The 18,924-nt window shown below is 41.0% G+C and overlaps 1 protein-coding gene across 4 annotated transcripts in view; it reads left to right on the top strand.

Annotated features, from left to right (window-relative positions):
- Window positions 1-8,556: 8,556 nt before the first annotated feature.
- The window catches only part of AHCTF1 (AT-hook containing transcription factor 1), a 94,870-nt gene continuing 84,502 nt past the window's right edge, over window positions 8,557-18,924 (top strand). For 2 of the 4 annotated variants that reach the window (XR_011560766.1, XM_070768083.1), the window contains exon 1: window positions 9,448-9,466. The gene's annotated coding sequence lies outside the window, so the exon portion shown is untranslated. Of the gene's footprint in view, window positions 8,945-9,156; window positions 9,381-9,447; window positions 9,467-18,924 lie in introns of those variants that run through there. The other 2 variants (XM_019976349.2, XM_019976347.2) reach the window with 2 other exon arrangements.

Consider the following 18,924-nt stretch of genomic DNA (forward strand, 5'->3'; position numbering starts at 1 on the left):
AAAAAGTATATATCTACTGGATGCTAGGTACCTTGCCAAGTTTTGTGGGGGAAAAAAAAATGACAAAGACATTTTCCCTGCCTTAATAAAGCTCACAGTGTAGTCAGGAAGATAACTTATAAAGAGTAATTGGAATACAGGGTAATAGATGCTGTAATGGATCCTTGAACCCTTTCCTATTTCAAGGCCGCAGGCTTCTCAACTCTGTGCAAATAGTAACATCATTCATTAACCTCCTTTGTCTGGAGTGCCCTTTCTATTAACTTGCTGCCAGCATTTCAGATAATAGCCGCAATTATGGTGTAAAATTTTTTTTTCTTCTGGTTCATTAAGCTGGAAATGTTTTGTTTCTCTTTCAGATCTCAATTATGTTTTATTTGCCGTCTAATTATCCATGTTAACATTTTAAAGTGGGCTGGAGAATAGATTTTATTTACATGGCTTGCAGTTGTGTCATAAAGGATAATTTCTTTTCTTCAGTTGAAAAAAATGAGAAACAGTTGAAAAAAATGAGAAAAATAGATTGTTATCTATTGGGCTTCACCTGTGGCTCAGCAATAAAGAATCTGCCTGCATGCAGGAGCTGCTGGAGGTCAGAGTTCAGTCATTGGATTGGGAAAATTCCCTGGAGGAGAAAATCACAACCCAATTCAGTATTCTTGCCTAGAGAATCCCTATGGGTTCTCCAGAGTTGGGACGACTGAAGCAATGGAGCACGCACACACACATATGAAATTATATATTAGGCAGACTAACATTAAAAAAAAAGCAAGGACCAGCAACTTAAAAAAAATCTTAATACAATGATGGAATATAGCTGATATTTGTGCAGAACAGCTCATCCAAAATGATGAAGAAATCTGTTCTATACTGTCACATATTGTTATTTACACAGCTTCAACCAATCATCTGATGGCCAGCAAAGTGTTAGCAATAGCAAATATTTGGTAGAAGTTAAAGGTTGACTACATATTTTTACACATAATCTTCACAACAGGTGAGGAAATAGAAGCTTGGATAGTTTAAGGTCTTTGTCATGGATGCACAGACAGCAAAGCGTCACTTTAGAAATCAGGATTCATTTACATCTTCTCCCTCTAAATTCAGTACTTTTTAACATACTGCTTCACATATTCAAAGAAATTCTCAGGAGAATGCTGCCTTAAACCACATGTTGGCGGGACTGACCCCACTGCATTTGTGTTGAGGCTGGTCTAGAATGGGATGTGGCTCATTCAGGGTGTTAATGGCCTGTGAGCCCCTGATGGTCTGTGGGGAGTTGAGGGCTGACATGAAGTTGGGAGCTACTGTCTCAGATCTCCTCTTCTCTAGGAGGTTGATATTTTGCCGGTTTGGAATGTGCTAGCAGAAGTAGCAAAGGAAGGAAATGATTTTGAACAAAGGCACTGGGTTTTTAAGGAACTCCAACTGTCATCAAACGACTTACTGAAATTTCGTCTACATAACAACTGGTTTCCAAATCAGCTGGAATTATACCCAAGTAGGCCAGAGTTGTTTTTCACACATCACTTTGTCCTTTAATGTTCCTGCAACGTGACTCCATCTAAGTCTTACAGTATTAGTAGGACTGTGTTTCGCTGTTTGAAATCTTCATGACCTTCAAACTGAAAGACAGTTGGTCTTCTTTTCTAATCTCTGAACACAGTAATTCAATAAGACAAGAATTCTTACACAGTAGTTCTGGTGTGTCCATCCCTACCTGATTTCCACAGTCTACCCTGCTGAAGGGACAGCTCCTCAGACTTATTTATTAAAGATTTACCAAGTGTCTATTTTTCCAAAAGCTGGTCCATTGATGAGGTGATGTATGTGTGTCTGAGATAGAATTAAAAGATTACATAATTGATTGCTGCACTAATCACCAAAAAGACTCTAAGAACCTCCTTACAATACAGAAGCATAAGTGCTGGGGGAACATAGGTAATGAGGTTGTGCCTCGTCATTCACTCTTAACCAAAGCACTCACTGTATTATAATTAATATCTGAAATTTACCGACTGTACTAAACTTTCATGTCCACAATCTGTGACAAAGGTAATGAAGAGTAGTTACCTAACTTTAAATTTAGACTCTTTAAAATAAGAGAATGCAGAATCAGAAGAACAAAAGAAATCTGAGAGATTATAGAGGGGTCATTCAAAAACACTCCAAATGTAACCCATGTCATGCAGGCTGCTTAGTCATGTCCAAATCTTTGAGACCCTATGGACTGTAGCCTTCCAGGCTCCTCTGTCCATGGAATTTTCCAGGGAAGAATACTGGAGTGGGTTGCCATTTCCTCCTCCAGGGGATCTTCCTGACCCAGAAGAAATGCGGGTTGAACCTACATTTCCTGCATTGACAGGAGGATTTTTTTTTTTTTAACCAGGCCTTCTTTCAAAGTGTCTTTCATCCAACTCCAGGAAATAAGTCTGTGACCCAACCAATTCTAGTGAATATCTGCTTGACCAAAACCAGAATATGAAACTAGAATATTCCTATGACAGACTAGTATGCTGAACTGAGCATTCATCATAATTATCAATAAGATGCATCAAAAAGAGTTAGGGACTTCCTTGGGGATCCAGAGTTAAGAATCTCTGCTTCCACTGTAGGGGGTGAGGGTTGGATCCCTGGTTGGGGAACTAAGATCCTGCATGCTGCACTGCATGGTCGGCCAAAAAAAAGAAAGGGTTGTAGTTCTCTTTGATTTTAAAGGATTTTTAATAAAAAATACTTCAAACAAAGAGTAATTTGCCATTTAAATATGTTGTCCTGATTTCATTGCTGAGACACAGATAATGGTCTTACCAAGATCTCTATTCCCAGTGCCTTAAGTAAAGACTAGCCCAAAGCATTCGATAAGTATTTGATGGATGAACAAATACATGAAGACATGATGGGGAACTGAAATAAAATAAAACTATTCTGAAAAATACCACTTGAGAAATACAATTTGGATTCTTAAAGATGCAATTTTGGTTTCATTAAAGTTCTATATTGTTTTCTTCGCTAAATAAGAATTATGCGGTCTGCTAATAAATAATTCACTCCTAAATCCTACAGATCTTTGACAGTCAAACTTAGTCGCTAAACTTATTTGCAAACTTATTTGGAGAAGAATGCTCTTGGGCATGCTGAACTTTATTCCGGGCATTCCACTGCTGATTTTCCTCTTAGGGCATCCCAGTTGACATCTTGTTTTAGTTTTCAGGCATTTCACGGTGAAAAATGAATACCATGTCACCTATGCTTTTCTTTAATAAAATCCAACAAGTCTACTAAAATTTATTAAAATGCCATACAGAGGACCCAAGAAGGAGTAAAGATAGAAAAGGAAAAAGGGGAAAAAAATCCCCATAGTTTATCATTTAAACCATGTAGAGATATTGTTTCAACTAAAAATTTAAAATGCCTTGAAAATTTACCCAGCACCATGTAAACATCACAGTTAACATAGCACATGCAAATTCAATGGGATTAAAATAAACTTACAAGAAAAGATACGGCTGAGAATCCACCTATAAAAGAGGCACAAAACATGTATTAAAATGGGTGACCTATTCCCTCAGTAGGGTATCAGACTTGACTGTTTGCATTTCCATCACTTTTCCAACACCGCAGAGTCAACTTTTAACACGGCTTCTTTAGAGGCAGGAAGCTTCAGGCAAGTGGAAAATTTGTGACTCATGAGCAATACTTACAACACCGTTGACTAAAAGAAGCATAAAAATCACTTTGTGCCCCCTATAATTTGGTATAACAATGCTCAAAGGCAAGCATGAGTCTTGAGGAATCAAAGATTGAAAATGAAAAATGCAGTGATTTGTAAGCACACAACCTGTAGCTCACCCAGCAGAATTTCAGGATCCATCACTAATAGCGGTCTTTGGGGTTAAGAAACAGAGAAACCATAACCATGATAGCTTTAATTAAAACATACAGAATTTAAAGTAGCTTTAAAAGAAAGGGAGAGGTAGAAAGGGAAACAATTTTTAAGAAGAAATTAAATTTCAGTACCATGTTTATGCAAATATTACTAGTGTTCATTGGAAGAAAATCTATGACTTTTGGGGGGTACCATTCATGAAAAACAATTTTTTTCAAGTGCACAAAGACTATATTTTAAAGAAAGAAAATATTTACATTGCTTTTCTTTACAACTATAGATTTGATTCGATGTCTACTTTTTTAAACAAAACAAAATCCATCCCAAAATCATTTGACAAATCTGTTTCCCCCTTCCTTAGAGCAAGATGTTTAACCTAGAAAATCTGTAGGGTCCTTTTTGATCAAAATATTGTATATATTTTGCTTTTGGAATGGTGAAATCAATAAATATATAGTCATTCACTAAATAATTATTTTTGCATTTATTTAGATGCTGGTCACTATTCCATCACAAAACGTGACTCTTCATCACCAATCCTATTGTCAATTGGAAAAATCAAGGTTGGGGTTCAGTTCAGTTCAGTTGCTCAGTCGTGTCTGACTCTTTTCGACCCCATGAATCGAAGCACACCAGGCCTCCCTGTCCATCACCAACTTCCGGAGTTCACTCAGACTCACGTCCATCGAGTCGGTGATGCCATCCAGGATGCCATCTCATCCTCTGTCGTCCCCTTCTGCTCCTGCCCCCAAACCCTCCAAGCATCAGAGTCTTTTCCAATGAGTTAACTCTTCACATGAGGTGGCCAAAGTACTGGAGTTTCAGCTTTAGCATCATTCCTTCCAAAGAAATCCCAGGGCTGATCTCCTTCAGAATGGACTGGTTGGATCTCCTTGCAGTCCAAGGGACTCTCAAGAGTCTTCTCCAACACCACAGTTCAAAAGCATCAATTCTTCGGCGCTCAGCCTTCTTCATAGTCCAATTCTCACATCCATACATGATCACTGGAAAAACCATAGCCTTGACTAGACGGACCTTTGTTGGCAAAGTAATGTCTCTGCTTTTGAATATGCTATCTAGGTTGGTCATAACTTTCCTTCCAAGGAGTAAGCATCTTTTAATTTCATGGCTGCAATCACCATCTGCAGTGATTTTGGAGTCCCCAGCAATAAAGTCTGACACTGTTTCCCCGTCTATTTACCATGAAGTAATGGGACCGGATGCCATGATCTTCGTTTTCTGAATGTTGAGCTTTAAGCCAACTTTTTCACTCTCCACTTTCACATTCATCAAGAGGCTTTTTAGTTCCTCTCCCCTTTCTGCCATAAGGGTGGTGCCATCTGCATATCTGAGGTTATTGATATTTCTCCCGGCAATCTTGATTCCAGCTTGTGTTTCTTCCAGTCCAGCGTTTCTCATGATGTACTCTGCATGTAAGTTAAATAAGCAGGGTGACAATATACAGCCTTGACGTACTCCCTTTCCTATTTGGAACCAGTACTGCTTGCTATAACCAACAATCTCCACAAAAATGATGAAAACATAGCTATCAGGACAGAGGCATTGCCACTGTCTGAGACAGACAAGCTCCGCTTTGTTGTTGCTGCTAAAATATCATGTTTTTTTTCCCTATTACTTTGCAAAACAAACGAGTTCTAATTCAGAGCACTTCAATGAGGTTCTAAGTTCTCTGAGATCAGATGGCTGTCTGTTCCTACCAGGGTGCTGGATTGGTAGTGAAATAGCTCTTGAATAAAACATTCCAAATGGAAGCGTCCACACTAGTTATTACCATTTTCTAAGACTTTTACCAAAATAACTAACAACTGATCATATAGATAGAAAGGGAATGAAGTTTTGAGTGGGGCACATACTTCCCTCTAATCTTTGCAACAGCTCTGAAAGGAAAATAAGTAACAGCCTTTCTTTTCAGGCGAGAAAACAGGCCGAGAGAGTGAAGCAATTCCATTAAAGTCATGTTTCAAGAAAGTAGTGAAATGGATTAAAACTTGAGTTTGTCTGGTTTCAAATAACCATGTTCTTTCCACTACACAGTGCTTCCTCCAGTAAGAGGAAGCTTGGAAGCCGTGTTTACCAGTCCATTCTGTGGAACACTGATGAGACAAAATGTTCCACAAGTATAGATGGATTCATGCCACAGTCAAGTAACTTTGGGAAATGCTGAACATATTAAAGGCAGTGAGGTATTATGTAAAAGAAATGTTTAATTTAATTCTATCTTTTCCTCATCTGACTACCAAACCCAGGTTTTTGTTTATATTTTAATACTTATTAGCATCTTTTGAAACTAAAACAATTTGGCATGTGCTTTTTCCTTTAACTTTTTGGTTGAGGCTCAGGACGTGTGGGATTTTAGTTCCATGACCAGGGATTGAACCCCTGCCCCCTGCATTGAAAGTGTGAAGTCTTAATCACTGGGCCTCCAGGGAAGTCCTTGGCATATGATTAAATGACCGAAAAAAGATGAATGAATGAGACCTTTAAAGTAGAAATTCAGTTTACAAAGCAATTGAAATAAAAGAGCTAATAGTTATGAGGGAAGCATTTGAAAAAAGTATAAGATCCAGTCTGTTTTCAGTGTAGCTAAGAGATGGGGGCATTGGGTGGATGGATGGAATCAGAGACAAAAGGGGAAACAGATATAAAATAATACACACAGCATATTTTCAGCACAAGTTTTTAGTGATTAATATGGGCTGAAGTTGTGAAGATTTTGTGAGAAAAGAGTCTTAGCTGGACCATTTTCAGTGGAAGATACTGAGAAGCAGAAACATGTTTGCAGGGAAGTGAAGAAAAGATTCTCAGGAACTATGCAGGGAAATAAAACAGGACAGGTAGGATTGGTCCAGATTACACACAACTGTACAGAAACCATGCCAGCATTCTGTCAGTAATTATGGAAAGAAAGATTGAAATCTGAAGGATAGTTTTAGAAACTCAGTTTGGATAAGTTATGATGATTTTGAATTTTACAACTGGTAATAAAATGCTTGTCTAAGGAATCCATTGAACCTCTAAGTCATCCTTGCTCTACCAGCATTCTGGAGTTGAGAATCTACCTCTTCAGATTATAGAGAAGTACAACACCTATGAATTGAGGATAAAATGGTGCCAAGGAAAGGAAGTATAAAATGGAGAGCAAGGCAAGGACATGAATTCGCACAGCTGACTGCAGAGCAGTTTCTGTTTGAAGAAGTCTATTTAAAATAGTTAAGACAAACAATCAAAAACCTCTTTAACTTTTTCTCTGCCACAACTTAGCCAGTACCTTTTGTAAACCACTATGTTTCTGAGGATCCAGTGGATAAAGAATCCGCCTGTAATGCTGGAGACCTGGGTTCCATCCCTGGGTGGGGAAGATCCCCTGGAGGAGGGCACAGCAACCCACTCCTGCCTGGCCGGCTGCAGTTTATAGGGTCGCACAGAGTCGGACACGACTGAAGCGACTTACTTAGCACACACGCCTGTTACTTTTAGAGATCGCTGTCAATAAAGAGAAAAAAATGTGGGGAAAAAAGAATATTACATTTCTAAAAGACAAACTTTGACAAAAATCATATGGGAAAGGATAACAGAAAAGGATAAACTTTCCTGATTAAAACAAAAGTGGCTTGCTAGAATCCTACCCCTATCTCCCGTTTTATTATTTTTCTTATTTATTATTATTTTCACTTTCATTATGGTTATATTCCACGTTTGTTTGAAAAGTGTGTGGTGCTGGGATTAACGTCAAAGATCCTGTGTGCTTAGTCACTAAGTCGTGTCCAACTCTTCTGCAACCCCCATAGACTGTAGCCCACCGTGTAGTTACTGTCCATGGGATTTCCCAGGCAAGAATACAGGTGGAGGTTGTCGTTTCCTTCTCCAGGGGATCTTCCCAACTCAGGGATCCAACCCGTCCCTCCTGCATTGCAGGCGGATTCTTTGCCACTGAGACACCAGGGAAGCCCGTCAACTTCAAAGATATTAACCATAAATAAAAGAAATTCCACAATGAAACCCCAGGGTGACCAAATATGCAACACTGATTTGGGGTAAATTTTTGATTTAGAAGATTACACTAGATCTCGTGAGCACCTCTGGCCACGAAAGCACGCCGGCATATTAAAAAATATAGAAGGGGTGGGGGAAGAAGCTTTCCCCCAAAGTTTGGGGGCTTTCGGCACAGAAAGTCGGAGCAGGGAGAATGAAAAACACCGAGGGCAAAGATTATCATTCGGCCGCCAGCAAGCGGAGCCAGAAGATAACGTGGCGACTCGCCCGCCACAGAAGACTCTGGGAGGGATCGTGAGGCGGGCCCTACCTCGGGTACAGACTACCACTCCCAAGTCCGCCCTGGGCTCAAGGGCTGGGCGCCCAAAGAGGCTTAACGCGCAAGGCATTATGGGACTCGTAGTCTTTGTTCCCTTTAGCTCTTTGGAGGCGGGGAGCTCCTGTTTTATGTAAATACCCGGCCCTTCCAGACCCTGCTTCCTTTCCTCCTTTTCCCTCCCTCTACGTTCTTTCGCCGAGAGTTTGAAATTCCCGCAGAGCAGGCGCCCGAGGCCGGAACCCTCGCGAGAACTCAGGTCTCCCCGCCGCGATCTCCTGTCTCCCACCTCCCCGCCCTTCCCTGCCCCTCCCCTCCCCTCCCCGGTGAGTGGGACTCCGTGTGTTTGCCGGGGGTAATGCGCAAAGCCGGGCCTGCGCTGCCGGAGCGGAGGAGGCAGAAGCAGAGTCGCGTGGGGAAGGACCCGGAACCGCGGCGCGGGCAGTGGCTGCGTTTTACGCGCTGAGCGGTCGGCCGGTCTGCAGCCGGCGAAGGCGCTCGCGGGGTGGGGGGTGTGTGGATCTGAGCTGGCCGGGGCGGTCGCAGGCGGAGGCCCGCGAAGAGGCAAGCGGCTTCCCCGGGGCGGAGGTGAGCGCGCCCTGCCGGTGGCGGCCGTGTCTCCCGGGAGATGCTGTGACGGACTCGCGCGGGAGGAGCTCGCACCTCGCCTCGCGCGCCCCACTGGACTCTGCGGCCGCGGCGGCTCGGTCACCCGCCCTTCTCTGGTAGGGGGAAGGGAAGCAGGGGGTTGGGCCGGGGCGGCGGAGGGTGGGTCGGCGCGGCCTGGGCCCGGAGCCGAGGCCCGGCATCTCCCGCCGCGCCTGGCCCGCCGGGCCCTCCTCGCGCCGGGCCTAGGCCATGCTTATGGCCGTTCAGCGCGCAGCGGCGGCCGGGCTCGCGGAGCCGGCGCGAGGGAACGAAGGCGGGCGTTGGCGGGTGCGGCACGCTCTAGAGCTCCGGGAGTTTGTTATATAACCTCCTTCTCTGCCGAGCGGCGGCACATGGCGGCGGAGAGGCGCCTCGGGGTCCAACCCCAGCGCCTAACGCGCCGGCAGCTCGGTCCTCACTCTGTCCGGGCGGGCCTGGACCGCGGCGCCTCTTCCCCACGGTCTTCCGATGCGGTTGAGACCTTGGCGAGCTTCTCCCCTGGGCATCCTGCTGGTACTTTGGATCTCTGTTCCGTTGATGGGTGCTCCGCATGCTGCCGGGCATGGCTATGATGAGTCTCGGGCGGAGAAGTTTGACCGGTGATTTGAAAAGTGCAGTGAATGGGTCCGATAAAGGGGGTTTAAAATAACTGTACATCTTGGAGTGGCTATTAATTTGCTTTGCCTTGTGCCACCTGGAAACTTGAGGACGATGACTTTTGTTACTCGTTGACTGTTTTGGGGGGACGTGGGGAGGTTAATTTGTTCTCATAAGCCCGTGAGGTTCAAACTAGCCGTCATTATGTTTTTTCAGATAGGCAGTTTGAGAACGTAATTGATAAGAATCTGGGTCCTTTAGAATAAAATACAGGTCTCTTGGAAAACTTACTTCAGTTTATCCTTAAAATTAAAGAGACAGTAGATTTTAAGAACTTTGTTTTAGTGCTCTTTCATTGATTGAGTCTGGGAGGACAGAAGAAATTAGGATCGATTTACTGATTTTGGAGGATTTGACTATGGATGACAAGCCCAGCTCAAGTTAATGTCTTGAGGGATGCTCGTGTGTTAAAGCGCAATGGGAAGCCTGCATTCTCCCCGTGCTGTAGTTTTTGATTCTGATTTTTCAATAACCTAGTTCCAAAATGTCACCAATCGCAAACAGCAATAATAATTATATTTAAAGTTTCAAAGATTGTTATACAGCAGTTTTGGGATGGACATATATTTATTTTTAATTTTAAGGAATAAAAACTTGTTTCTTTCCTAACTTTAAAAAATTTCCGGAGATTTTTCACTTTTTTCTTCAGAATAGAGTTTCGTTTCCCTTGCTGAGGTCATCGGTCTCAACAATAAATCTTGTCTACTGTCCACCCTCAACTCTTCACAGATGTATGCTTCAGCTATTCCAGAATCATCCCCAGTCCTGGGCCCGTTTTCTTGAAGATGTGCTTTGATGTTCCTTTGCCCCTGTCCTTCAGCCTGGAGTACCATCTCTGCCTTTTCAAAGTTGCATGTGTGCTCAGTCACTTCAGCCCGTGTCCGACTCTTTGTGACCCCATAGACTGGGACCTGCCAGGTTCCTCTGTCCATGGGACTCTCCAGGACAGAATACTGGAGTGGATTACCATTTCCTCCTCCAGGGGCTCTTCCTAACCCGGGCATCGAACCAGGAGTTATGTCTCCTGCATTGGCAATAGGGCCGTTTTCAGCTTTCAGATCCTCCTTAGCTTAAATGCCGTCTTTTCTATATACTTTAATTTCTGTGTATCCCACTTCTTTCCTGGGATCTCACAGAGTATATACCTTTACTGCAGCATTTATTTTCTTGGTTTATTATGTATCTCCTAGAATGTAAACTCCTTGAGGTCAGGAAGTAGGTCATCTTTGTGCCTTTGTATTGCCTCCCCAACGCAATATTTTAAAAGTAGCTGATGTTTGATAATTGTTTTAAGTTTGAAAGAACAACTACTAAAAGACTGGAAGTTTCTGGGTCCATGGATAGTTTACATTTATATCATAATTTTTAGTCTTTTTTAAAAAGTAAAAATGCATGCAGAATGTTTTGTAGAAATGTTTGCTCAGTATATGCTGCAATACAGTTATTGAACAACTAGTTTAGAGTTTTATTTTCTGTGGTGGAGTTCAGGAGCTTTCTAGGATGAGTGTATTTCACACAGCTGATTTTTGGTATTGTGTCAGTATCTTTCCCAGTACCTTTGCAGAGTTTGCTTTGCTTCTTAATATTGAAACAATGTATATTTACTTAAAAGTAAGTTAGATCCAATATTGAGTTTCTTCTTTTTAATACACTTTGTTTTTTAAAGCAGTTTTAAGTGGAAGGCACAGAGATTTCCAGTATTTGCTTTCCCTGCTCCAGTTCATGCATAAATTTCCCCATTATCAGGATCCCTTAGGAGACTGGAACATTTGTTACAATTGATGAACCTGTATTAACACATCATCACCCAAAGTCCCTAGTTTACCTTACTCTTCACCCTTGTTGGTATAAATTGTCTGGATTTGGAAATGTATAATGGCATGTATCTACCATTATAGTAGTTCATCATTCAGGGTAGTTTTCACCACCCTAGAAATCCTCTGTGCTCCCCTGTATTTCCCTCAGTCTCTGTTAACCCCTGGCAACCACTGATCTTTTTGTCTCATAGTTTTACCTTTTTCACAATTGTCCTATAATTGGAATCAGGCTTCAGATTGACTTTCTTCACTTTATAATTAGAATTTAAGCTTTTTCCAAGTCTTTTTCTTTGCTTGATAACTCATTTTCTTTTCAGCACTGCATAATATTCCATTGTTTGGATGTACCACTATTTATCCATTCACCTACTAAAGTACATTTTGATTATTTCCAGGTTTTGGCAATTATTAATAAAAATATCCGTGTGCAGGTTTTTGTGTTTTATATAAGTTTTACCTAACTCCTTTGGGTAAATACCAGGGAGCATGATTGCTGGATCTTAGGGTAAAAATATGTTTAGTTTTGTAAGAAACTGCCCAGTTGTCTTCCAAAGTGGCATTGGACCAGTTTGCACTCCCAGCATCAGTGAATGAGAATTCCTGTTACTCTACATTCCCACCAGTGTTTGATTGTTGTCAGTGATTTTGGTCATTCTGCTAAGTATGTAGTGGTACATCATTGTTTGAATATGCATTTTCCTGATGACATAAGATGTGGAACATCTTTTCATGTGCCTATTTGCCATCTGTATATCTTTGTTAATGAAGTGTCAATATCTTTGGCCATTTTTTAATTGGGTTGTTTTTTCGTTGGGTTTCAAGAATATTGAGTTTTTTAAAATTGATTTTGTTATTCAACATGTCAATTCTTGCCTTGCTAGTATCTTAACATAGTAATTTATGACATGTTTAGGACCTGTTGTAAGGCATTGTGACCCTCTGGAAATCACAGGAGTAAGATATGATTTTTGCTTTTTGGGAATTCATAGTGTTCTGGGGAAGACTGACAAATACAAATAGTGGATTTCAAAAATCATTTTTAGGATTGCTAACATAAATGTGGAAAGGAATGAGCTCAGAAATGAGATTAAATAGGAAAGGATTGATTTACCCCGACCACACTGGGAATCTCGTCGTTAAATGATGTGTGGGGCTTTGGCAGATGGAGATGGAGGACGGAACCGCTTAAATAGAAGAATGAATATGCTAGTGAAGGAAGGGCCTTGGGGAGACAAACCTGTGAAGATAGGCTGACCCTGCCAGATTGTGGAAGACTTTGATTACCTGTGGCTGAAGATGTCAGTCTTCATATGCAGTAGAGGAGTCATTGGAGGTTTTTGAGAAGGGAATGACAATCCATCTGTGCTTTATCAAGAAAATAAACAAAATTTTCATTGACATTAGGCACAGTGTTCCTGCTCTGCTTGTCTAGAACTTGGAAGAAGTTGAAAGTTCGTAAAGTACTTTTTAGAGGTTGGCAATATTATGTCATCAAGGCTAGGACTCTACCTAATTTTGTACAGTACTAAACATAGCTGCTTGATGTGTTTTTATGAAGATATATATATATATATATACACACACATATAGACATAGATGTCTTTATATAGGATGTTCTTTCTAATATACTTTTTAGAAGTTCTCTTTAGTGTGCTTAAAATGTTAAAAATTCACACTATAAATTCAGTATCTGAAAGGTCCTGAAGCCAAAACCAGTTTTTGCCCTGTATTTTCAAAATGCTCGTGTGCTCCGTTGTGTCCGACTCTTTCAACCCCGTGGACTGTAGCCTGCCAGGCTCCTCTGTCCATGGAATTTTCCAGGCAAGAATGTTGGAGTGGGTTGTCATTGACTTGGCCAGGGAATCCTCCCAACCCAGGGATTGAACCCAAGTCTCCTGTATCTCCTGTGTTACAGGTTGATTCTTTACCACTGAGCCATCGTAGAAACCTATTACCGATTCAAAGGCTAACTTCTAAATTTGGAAAACTTTTTCTTTCAGTGAACGTTTTTTTGAACTCCTTTTGTGTCACAATTGACCACTTTGTTGTCAGGAAATGACCCTCTTTATTCCTGATAATATTTTTTGCTCTGAATTCTACTTTGGTGTTATTAAGTTGCTTCTGTTTTTTTTCATTAATGTTAGCATGATACGTCTTCCGTTATTTACTTTTAACCTATCTAGGCTTTTTATTTAAACTTGGTCTTATTTTTTTTAAATCCAATCTGACTGATCTTTGCTTTTTAACTAGAATATTAATGTCATTTTGTTAATGTAACTAGTGATGTAATATGGTTAGGTTTCAGTCTACCATCTTCCTATTTTTTTTGTCTCATTTTTCTTTTCTTTTTTTAATATATTGGGATATAGTTGATTGCTTCCCTGGTGGCTCAGACAGTAAAGAATCTGCCTGCTATGCGGGAGACCTGAGTTCGATCCCTGGGTAGGGAAAATCACCTGGAGAAGGGAATGGCTTCCCACTCCAGTATTCTGGCATGGAGAATTCCATGGACAGAGGAGCATGGCAGATGAGTCCATGGGGTCGCAGAGTCGGACAGGACTGAGCGACTTTCACTGACTCATAGTTGATTAACAGTGTTGTGTTAGTTTCAGGTGTGTAGCACAGTGATTCAGTTACACGTGTCTATTTCAGATTCTTTTCCCACTTAGCCATTTGTTCTTTCTCTTTTTATATTATCTTTTGGATTTTATTTTTATAATGATATTTTATCTTTCATTGGCTTATACTTATTTCCATGTGTGTGTGTGTGTGTGTGTTTAGTGGTTATTTTAAGGTTTCTAGTGTACATCTTTAAATGATTACAGTCTGTCTTTAATCAACATAGTATTTATAGTATAAGAACCTTGTAGCAACATGTTCCTCTCTAGGCCTTTCTGCTGTTTTGTCGTTTGTCTCCCTTGTATTATAAATATGTTATGAACTCCTGCTTTAAATAGATGATTGTCTTTTTTTTTGATGATTGTCTTTTAGATGATTGTCTTATATTTTCTTTTTTGATGATTGTCTTTTAAAGAGATTTAAAAATAAGGAAGAAAAGTGTTTTGACCGTTTTTGGTGGTCTGTATTTTTTTACGTAGATACAGGTTTCTGTCTGGCAGCATTTTGCTTCTGCCTGAAAGAATTCTTTTAACATTCCTTGTGGTGCAGATCTGCTGGTGATGATCTCCTCAATGCTCCTATGTCCAAAAGGTCTTTATTTTACCTTCATTTTTAAAAGATAGTTTCACTGGATATAGAATTCTAGATTCACAACTTGCTTTTTTCACAACTTAAAATACATTACTCCACTGTCCTTGCTTTCGATGTTTTCAATGAGACTTCTTTGAATTATCTTTGTTCCTCTGCAGTGTACTACTTTAAGATTTTTTCTTTGTCCCCTGATTAGGATGAATCTTGGTGGAGTTTCTTCATGTTTCACATGCTGGAGGTTTACTGACCTTTTTGATTTGTTGCTTTGTTCAGTTTTCAGTCATGTCCGACTCTTTGTGAACCCCATGGACTGCAGCATGCCAGGCTTCCCTGTCCATCACCAAGTCCGGGAGTTTGCTCAAACTCATGTCCATCGAGTCATTGATTCCATCCAAACATCTAGTCCTCTGTCGTCCCCTTCTGCCTTCAGTCTTTCCCAGCATCAGGGTCTTTTCTAATGAGTCAGTTGTTTGTATCAGGTGGCCAGAATATTGAAGCTTCAGCATCAGCCTTCCAATGAATATTCAGGACTGATTTCCTTTAGGATTGACTGGTTTGATCTCCTTGCAGTCCACAGGACTCTCAAGAGTCTTTTCCAACACCACAGTTCAAAAGCATCAATTCTTCGGCGCTCAGCTTTCTTTATGGGCCAACTCTCACATCCATACATGACTACTGGAAAAAAGCGTAGCTTTAACTAGATGGACTTTGTTGGCAAAGTAATGTCTTTGCTTTTTAATATGCTGTGTAGGTTTGTCATAGCTTTTCTTCCAAGGAGCAAGCTTTCCTTCTGCAGTGATTTTGGAGCCCAAGAAAATAAAGTCTGTCACTGTTGCTATTGTTTCCCTATCTGCTTGCCATGAAGTGATGGGACCAGATGCCATAATCTTAGTTTTCTGAATGTTGAGTTTTAAGCCAGCTTTTTCAGTGTCCTCTTTAACTTTCATCAAGAGGCTCTTTAGTTCCTTTTTGCTTTCTGCCATTAAGAGTGGTGTCATTTCCGTATCTGAGGTTGTTGCTATTTCTCCCGGCAATTTTGTTTCCAGCTTGTGCTTCATCCAGCCCGGCAGTTCACATGATGTACCCTGTATATGAGTTAAACAATCAGGGTGACAGTATACAACGTTGATGTACTCCTTTCCCAATTTGGAACCAGTCTGTTATTCCATGTCTGGTTCTAACTGTTGCATCTTGACCTGCATACAGATTTCTCAGGAGGCAGGTAAGGTAAGGCAGATAATTCTCATCTCTTTAAGAATTATCCACAGTTTATTGTGATCCACACAGTCAAAGGCTTTGGTGTAGTCAATAAAGCAGAAGTAGATGTTTTTCTGAAACTCTCTTGCTTTTTCCATGATCCAGTGGATGTTGGCAATTTGATCTCTGGGTCCTCTGGCTTTTCTAAATCCAGCTTGAACATCTGGAAGTTCATGGATCATGTACCGTTAAAGCCTGGCTTGGAGAATTTTGAGCATCACTTGGCTAGCATGTGAGATTGGCGCAACTGTGTGGTAGTTTGAACATTCTTTGGCATTGCCTTTCTTTGGGATTGGAATGAAAACTGACCTTTTCCAGTCCTGTGGCCACTGCTGAGTTTTCCAAATTTGTTGTCATATTGAGTGAAGCACTTTCACCATCTTTTAGGATTTGAAATAGCTCAATTGGAATTCCATCACCTCCACTAGCTTTGTTTGTAGTGATGCTTCCTAAGGCCCACTTGACTTCGCATTCCAGGATGTCTGGCTCTAGGTTAGTGATCATACCATTGTGGTTATCTTGATCATTAAGATTTGTTTTGGATAGTTCTTCTGTGTATTCTTGCCACCTCTTAATATCTTCTGCTTCTGTTAGGTCCATACTGTTTCTGTCCTTTATTGTGCCCATCTTCGCATGAAATATTCTGTTGGTATCTCTGATTTTCTTGAAGAGAACTCTGCTGCCGCTGCTAAGTCACGTCAGTCGTGTCCGACTCTGCGACCCCCATAGACAGCAGCCCACCAGGCTCCTCCATCCCTGGGATTCTCCAGGCAAGAACACTGGAGTAGGTCGCCATTTCCTTCTCCAATGCATGAAAGTGAAGTTGCTCAGTCTTGTCCAACTCCCAGCGATCCAATGGACTGCAGCCTACTAGGCTCCTCCGTCCATGGGAGTTTCCAGGCAAGAGTACTGGCGTGGGTTGCCAGTGACTTCTCTGTGAAAAGAGCTCTAGTCTTTCCCATTCTTTTGTTTTCCTCTATTTCTTTGCATTGATCACCAAGGAAGGCTTTCTTATCTCTCCTTGCTATTCTTTGGAATTCTTCATTCAGATGGGTATATCTTTCCTTTTCTCCTTTGCCTTTTGCATCTCTTCTTTTCTCAGCTATCTGTAAAGCCTCCTCAGACAAACATTTTGCCTTTTTGCATTTTTTTTCCTTGGGGATGGTCTTGATCACCACCACCTATATGGTGTCACGAACCTCCATCCATAGTTCTTCAGGCACTCTGTCTATCAGATCTAGTCCCTTGAATGTATTTGTCACTTCCACTGTATAAGGGATTTGATTTAGGTCATATCTGAATGTTCTAGTGGTTTTCCTTACTTTCTTCAATTTAAGTCTGAATTTTGCAATAAGGAGTTCATGATCTGAGCCACAGTTAGCTCCCAGTCTTGTTTCTGCTGACACTATATAGCTTGTCCATCTTCGGCTGTAAATAATATGATCAATCTGATTTCAGTATTGACCATCTGGTGATGTCTGTGTGTAGAGTTGTCTCTTGTGTTGTTCGAAGAGGGTGTTTGCTATGACCAGTGAGTTCTCTTGGCAAAACTCTGTTAGCCTTTGCCCTGCTTCATTTTGTACTCCAAGGCCAAACCTGCCTGTTACTCCAGGTATCTCTTGACTTACTGCTTTTGCATTCCAGTCTCCTATGATATAAAGGGCATCTTTTTTTCTTGCTAGTTCTAGGTGGTTTTGTAGGTCATGGTTTTGATCAAATTGAGGAAGAGTTTGGCCATTAGTTTTCCAGATATTTCTGTCTTCTCCCTTTGGAGATTCCTAACACATGTATTAGGTCACTCAGATTGTCTTATAGCTTACTGATGCTCTCTCCTTTCTCTCCTCACCCCAGTCTTTTTTTCTTACTGTGCTTCATTGTAGTTTCCACTATGAGTGTTTAAGTTAACTAATACTTTCTGTGTCTAATCTGTTAATCCCATCCAGTGTATTTTCCCATTGCTAGAAATTTGATTTAGACTTTTGATATCTTCCACATCTTTCCTTAATGTGTTCATGCTTTGCTCTATCTTGTTGGATGTAGGGACTCTAGCTAGAATAACCAACTGATTTGCGTTTCTTATCCAGTAATTCTAACTTCTGTGTGATTTCTAAGTCTGTTTCGATTCTCCTCGCCCCACCCCCCCACTAAAGGGGGAAAGGGTCGTATTTTGCTGTTTCTTTGGATGTCTGCCATTTTTCAATTGGCAGACACTGTGAATTTTATTTTCCTGAGTACTGGATGTTTTTGCAGTCATTGATATATTCTTGAGCTTTGTTTGGGGATGCAGCTGAGTTTCTTGGGAACAGTTTTATTCTTTTGAGGCTTGCTTGTTTTAGACCAAAACAGCCTTTAAACAGGGCCTGATTTTTCTCCCCACTACTGAAGCAGTCAATACCTTTCTGAGTACTCTACTCAGTGCCCATGTGTTAGGTTTTTTCCCCCCACTCTGGAGTTATACCTGGGCCTGTGGCCATTTTGTGGATCATTTCCAGTGTCTCTGGATCATTTCCCTGGTCTTTGGTACTTTGCTTCTACGCTTATGCTAGTCACATGAAGATTCAGGGGACCCCACTGCAGACCCCTGGAGTTCTTTGTGTGGCCCTTTGTACTACAGTTCCTCTACCCTGTGAATTCTAGCCACCTTTGGAGTTCTCAACCCTGTTTCAGTTCAGGGAGACCCTTGGGCCTCATTTGGGTTCCCTCTCAGCTCTGTGTCCTGGATTCTCTATACACAGTAACGTGGGACAGTCCTAGAGGTCATTTTGTTTTTCTTCTCTGTGCTACCTATTGTCCTGTTTCTGAACAACTTGTTTTCATATATTTTGTTTCTTTGTTTTTTTTAAGGTGGGAGAATATATTGGGAATGGAAATGACAATTCTATTCTTGAATATTATGACTGAGCCGTTTCTTCTACATCATAATACTTGTGTTTTTTTTTTAATTAAAAAGAGCGTAACAGAAAATACATCTAGTCTGAGAAATGAACGTTTATTATATTTCATTAAAAAAAATTGATTATTGTGCACCTGTCAGATGAGTTTTAAAATCATTTTGTGAAAGTCTTCCAAAAATTCTTTTAGGGTAATGTTGATTGAATTGCAGTGATCATGGAACT

This window comes from Bos indicus, chromosome 16 (assembly GCF_029378745.1).
Source record: "Bos indicus isolate NIAB-ARS_2022 breed Sahiwal x Tharparkar chromosome 16, NIAB-ARS_B.indTharparkar_mat_pri_1.0, whole genome shotgun sequence".
Classification (NCBI taxonomy): Eukaryota; Metazoa; Chordata; class Mammalia; order Artiodactyla; family Bovidae; genus Bos; species Bos indicus.